The following is a 6,270-nucleotide window of genomic DNA, read 5'->3' as shown; positions in this document are numbered from 1 at the left end:
ATATGCCAGTGGGAGCAGGTTGCAAAGCTGACAATGTCTGAATCTTTCACCAAAGACCTGCCAACCTTCCAGAGAATGCTGCACTAAGCCCCAGGGAGGAGATTAAGGAACCGTGAGGCCGCCAGGGGAGGGGACCCTCCAAGGCTGGGGACCCCAGGAGGGTGACCCCTCTTCCTAGCACAACTCACGAGGGACCCCAAGCTGCTCTTGGAGTTCTTTTCCTCCCTGAGAGCTTCCATGAAAGAACGGAACTGAACTGTGTGATTTTAGAGAAGGTGAGGTTAACTTTTCTGGGGGTTCTTTTGGATTATTGATTCCTAAATGGGAGGCAGGGATGCCCCGTTGGGGGTGGTATCAGAGTCCTAGAGAGAGCTCCTCTTATCTACTGTCATCTACTGTCTACCTCCCCCTCCCACGCAGTCTGATTCTGCTGCCACGGGGAGAAGTGGGCCCCACTGCCAGCTACAGCTACTGTTATTGATGGAAGTGCGTTAGTCACTCATTCTGTAACTATTTACTGAGCACCTACCATATGCCAGGCACAGTCATAGCCCTCGGGAGGATGGGGACCAGAAAAAAGGACTGACTGAGCCTCTGTGATTTAGACGCTGGGACAAAGACCTGCTAAATGTGACAACTGAGGTCTTGTTTGACTAAGTTTTCTCCCTTTTTCTGATAGCCCTTTTGTTGAAAGGCAGAGGACGAATATTAACGCCCACATTGATGGAGTGCCTCCCGTATGCCAGACATCACGCTGCTGTGCATGCACGTCCTCTCGCGCGACCCTAACGAGAAGGTTAGGAAGTGGGTATTCATTTGCCTGTTTTGCAGAGGCAAAAGCTAAGACCCAGGGCAGGTAAACAACTCACTCAGGTCACAAGGTGACTACATGGCAACAAGGGGATTTTAACTCGGGTGTCTCGGGTGCCAGAGCACGTGTACCACGGCTTTGCAAGTAATGTGGACTGGCTGCATCGACATCACTTGGGCACTTGTTAGAAAGGCTCCTGCTGAATCATGATTTGCATTTTGATAAGTATCGAGGTGATTCATTTACACGTTAAAATTTGAGAAGCACCGAGCCAGGGAGTTCACACACAGAAACAATCTCACCCCCAAGCACAGAACACACTTCGGAAATCGAAAGGATTCATTACATTTCCCCGTTCTGTGTTCCGTCTTCAACAGAGTTTCTCGAATGCTGCAATACGGTCTTAAAGAGCACTCCCCCCGCCCGGGCTGGGAAACATTGGAGTTCAGGGGTCAACATCGCTGGATGGCCCTTGTGTCCTGCTTATGCGCCCTTATGGAGTCAAGGTTGGGAAGGAGTGTGCAGGGGCAAGGGGACAATTTTATTTACAAAGCTGGGGTGGCTAAGCCTGAGCACCCCCATTCCACAAAGGAAGGCTAGAGGACATGGACGTTGTTTTTAGGAAGTAAGTGGCACTGATTCTAATATGATTCATGAAACTTCACTTTACCATTTCTCATCTCTCAGATGAGCTAGTGCAGTCCCACTGCCCTTCGTGTGGGTCTAACAACCACTGAGCTCAACTTTGGGGTTTAAAGACCCTAATAATAAGCCCAGAAATCATTGACATGGGCCACTCTCAACCCTATAACCTTACAGGAAGTCAGAGTTGTTAATCTATAAGGGAGCACCTTTGTGCAAGTTTGGAAAAACGTGCTGCTTCAGGTAGATGCAGCCCCAAACTGTGTTGCCTTGGTGAATGGACTGCAAGATAGATTTCAGCTCCCACTTGCCCCCTTGGCCTGGAGCCCCGTGCAGTGAACACCCTGCACAGCCACAAATGGCAACCCTGTAGGAAGCAGCCATTTAAGATCAGTTTAGGATGTTGGATTGTCAGCTCTACCAGGGTGGAGACAACATCTGTCTTGTTCACTGTATCCAAGTATCTTGTTCAGTGCCTGACTCAGAGTTAGTGTTTGATTAAATATATATTGGACAGATGGGTGAATAAATGAGGGGAAATGGGACTAATGACTCATCAGGATCAGATGTGAAAGTCGATGGTGTTGGAGAACATGGGCTAGGGGACACTCCTGCGATCACATTTGTCATCTGCAGCTTTCCATAGCCTTGAAGGCACAAATACTGCAGGAGAAGCTTCTGTTGGAAATGGATCTATGGTATTCTGCCTTTGAAAAAGGTAAAAGGGCTCTTCTGAAACTGTTGCATGAGGATTCTTAGCAAATATGTACATCTTGGCTCTTTGGAACTAAGGCATGGGACTAAACAATTCTGATTCTCAGGGTGGTGCGGAATTGAAGAGAGATCCGAGAAATCAAGGAAACCAGAAGATTCAGGTCCACTGAGGTCCTATTTCCCAAGACTCTTCTCCATCTCTAAGGAAATCAATCAAAAACAATGACACCTTGTGTGAATACTGGAAACCAGATGGCCGGTGGAGGAGAAAGAGATAAAGTCCCTCCTTAAACATTTTGAGATAGCCTCACGGGTTGGGGACTGGGGAACAAAGAGCACAGGTGTGTGTTCTGACCAAGCACATTGCACACAGGTGCGTGGGGTTCCCAAGCCCCAGGTGCCTGAGATGCTTGGACATTGTTTCCCAGAATATGATCCATGGAATTCTAAACCCATGGGATGCTTCTTGAAAACGGGTGAAACTATCAACAGATATGAGCTTTTTTAGGATATTTGCAAGGCATATTAAAGTTTTGAGCATTCCAAGGGGCGCCTGGGTGGCTCAGTCAGTTAAGTGTCCAACTTCGGTTCAGGTCATGATCTCATGGCTCATGAGTTCCAGCCCCATGTCGGGCTCTGTGCTGACAGCTCAGAGCCTGGAGCCTGCTTTGGATTCTGTGTCTCCTTCTCTCTCTCTGCCCCTCCCCTGCTTGTGCTTTGTCTCTTTCTGTCTCTCAAAACTAAATAAATTCTAAAAAAAAATTTTTTTTTAAAGTTTTGACCATTCCTGCCTATTTTTAAAAATTGAGTCCAGGCTTTTCCAAAGTCAGTTGACTCCAGAAAATTCCCCCTCTCCCCCCACACACCTTTTTAACTTCTGTTACTAACCAGCAAGACTAGTTAGTTCCATAGAACATGGGTTTCAGTTCTGTGGCTAATTTGGAAATAACTTTATTCCTTGTTGGGTTCAAGAGGGGGAAGTCTACTGTTCAAGAGCCTCTGGCCTGGTTTTCCATCTCTCCCTTTGAGAACGGCAGGCACTTGAAATCTGGGCTCCGGTGTTCTGACAGCCCATCTCAAATGTGTTTTGCTTGTGAAAGGAGCATAATTTGATGGTGACCATCAACATACTATAGAAGAAGGATAGAGGAAACCAGTAAAGGGCACCTGCCATTCTCCTGTCCCCAGACCAGAAGTGACCACGTTCTTTAAACTCAACACCTCTTTTCTGAGCGACTATGCTGAGCTCCAAGATGTCAGAGCCTGCGCAACCAAGTTCTGCCTGGGGTCTTACTTGAATCCCCGGAGTGGCCCTCTTACGAGCCAGGCACTTCATTGCTGATGGAGGGCAACAATTCCTTTTGTTCCCCAAGTCGTCCTGCCAGGGCTGCCTCCCTCCCCGGAGATCCTCCCTGAGTTGGAGACTGGAGCAGAGAGGTGAAGACAGAGCAATCCAGACTGCATACTGCATTCAGATTCCGGGGGAGTGTCAGGGGGTTGAATACAAGACAGGGCTCTAGTCCCCTCCCCCTGACTTCCCCCGCTGCCTCTAGCTCTCCCTCTCTGTCCCCTCCCCAACCCAGGTCTGTCCCTGGAAGCATTGTCACTCCCAAGCTGACCCCGGCACCGGGGCCACCAGGCCTGCTGGGAGGACTGTGGGCACTGACAGGTGCCCACAGCTCACAGGACCTCGTCCACCACTGCTCTTGCCCTCACTGCAGCGGCCACGGTGATTGCGGTGATCGTGGGGGAGGTGGAGGGCTTCTGGCCTCGCCAGACCTCCTACAGGTTTGATGTCCTTTGTCGAGATCATCTTGTGATTTAATGAGGCTGGAGTCAGAGAAAACCTGGAACTGACAGAGAGGCTGGGTTTCCGGGAACCCAACACCTGCCTCCTTGTTCAGGGAACAATAACATTTTCCCCTTCTTTCCCCTTTATTTCTTAAATGTTTATTTATTTTTGAGAGGACAGAGACAGAGTGTGAGAGGGTAAGGGGCAGAAAGAGAGGGAGATACAGAATCTGAAGCGGGCTCCAGGCTGGAACTGTCAGCACAGAGCCCGACGTGGGGCTCGAACCCACGAACCGTGCGATCACGCCCTGAGTCGAAGTCGGACGCTCAACTGACTGAGCCACCCAGGCGCCCCTCTCCTCTCCCCTTTAAATTGAAAAAAAAAATGTATTAAAGTGATACAATTAAAAAGTCAAGTAGACGGTAAGGCTTATATTTAAAAATAGCCCCATGCACCGCTCCTGATCGTTTCCCCAGAAGTAGCCACCTTCAACTCTTTGGCTTTATCCTGATTTTTCATCTAAATGACTTCCTGCTAGAGGAATGAGGATTTAGCTCTCTTACACACACACACACACACACACACACACACACACACACACACTCGTTCAATCAATATTCAGTGTTTACCGTCCTGTGATTTATGTAAACCATTGGCCACAACCACCCAATGCCCTATGATTACACTTTCTGGATAAGTTTATGTTTCTCAGCGTTTGCAATTTTTTTGGTTCAGTTTTCTCTGTGACTATGGGTAAGTTATCTCCAAACTCTCCATCATAAGTATAAAGTTTCTGTTAATATAATAAAACCCGCTAGAACCTGTCGGTTGTGGGTTTCGGCTTTGAACCCTGCATCCTGGGCTCTGTCGAGGCTGATGGCTGTGCCGAGCCCCCTGCACGCCTGTGGTCTGGGTCTTCTTGGCCTCTCTCCTGTGTCCCTTCTGCTGTTTCCTTGATTGTCTGTCTTCCGCTTTCATGGCTTACTCTCTTGTTTTGGGGAAGCACATCCTCTAGCAGTTTCTTGAGAAAGGTACACGCGAGGAAACTTTGGTGAGACCTAGCGTGTCCGAAATGTATTTCGCCCACGCTGTCACTTGATTGCTAACATTATCCATAAATTCTAGGTTGGGGTCTTTTCTCCTTGGGGTTATGAGGCCCTGCACCGTATCGTCCAATTCCCAGTGATAATATCAAAAAGACGAGTGCCTGATGCCTGAACTTCTATGTACAATGTTCATTCTTTGGAAGCTTTTGATATGTTTCTGTGCCAGGCACTCTGAAGGCCCTTTGAGTCTGGAAACGTGTGCCCTATAGTTCTGGGAAATTGCCGTGTATGATTTCTTTGATAATCTCCCTCCCTCTTTTCTCTCGGTCTGAAATGCCTATTTTTTTAAAAAAGTTTATTTATTTATTTTGAGAGAGAGAGAGAGAGAGAGCACACACACTCCTGCTCAAGTGGGGGAGGGACAGAGAGAGAGAGGGAGAGAGAGAATCCCAGGCAGGCCCCCCCCATTGTCAGTGCAGAGCCCGATGCAGGGCTTGAACTCACAAACCAGGAGATCGCTACCTGAGCCGAAACTGGGTGCTTAGCTGACTGAGCCCCCACCAGGTGCCCCTGAAACTCCTATTTTTGGCTATTGAGCTTCCTGAACTGTGGTAGACAGAATAATGGCCCCCTAAAGATGTTCGCGTCCTAACCCCTGAAACCTGTACATATGTCACGTTACACAGCAAAGGGTTCTCTGCAGAGTTAACGATCTTGATTAAGTTAATGATCTTGAGACAGGGAGAATATCCTGGACCACCCAGTCCGGTCCAGCATAATCACGAGGATCCTTGTAAGAGGGATACTGGAAGGGAGGGTCCAAGTCCAAAAAAAGGAGATGTGACAATGGAAACAGAGGCTGGGGCGATGAGCTCTGAAGATGGAGAAGGGGCCACCAGCCAAGGGATGCGGGTGCCTTCTAGAAGCTGGAAGAGGAAATGGGTCCTTGCCTCCAGCCTCCAAAAACTCCAGAGCCCTGCTGGTGCCGTGATTTCAGCCCATCTCAGACGTATGTCCTCCGGAACTGTAAGAGAATAAATGTGCGTTGTTTTAGTCACTGGGTTTGCAGTTATTTGTAATGACGGCCACAGGAAATGCCTACAAAGAGTAACAGGTAGCTACCACATGCCTCTGGCACCTTCCAACTGTTTATGTTCATTCACTTCTTTGCTGAAGCTCTCCTCAGCCTTCAGATCAGAATGGCTCTCCCCTTCAAACTCTTCCTCAGTGCATTCATCATAAATCTGTTTAATAAATATATATAT

The sequence above is a fragment of the Panthera leo genome, chromosome D4 (genome assembly GCF_018350215.1).
Source record: "Panthera leo isolate Ple1 chromosome D4, P.leo_Ple1_pat1.1, whole genome shotgun sequence".
Taxonomy (NCBI): Eukaryota; Metazoa; Chordata; class Mammalia; order Carnivora; family Felidae; genus Panthera; species Panthera leo.
This window is presented reverse-complemented; position numbering follows the sequence as displayed.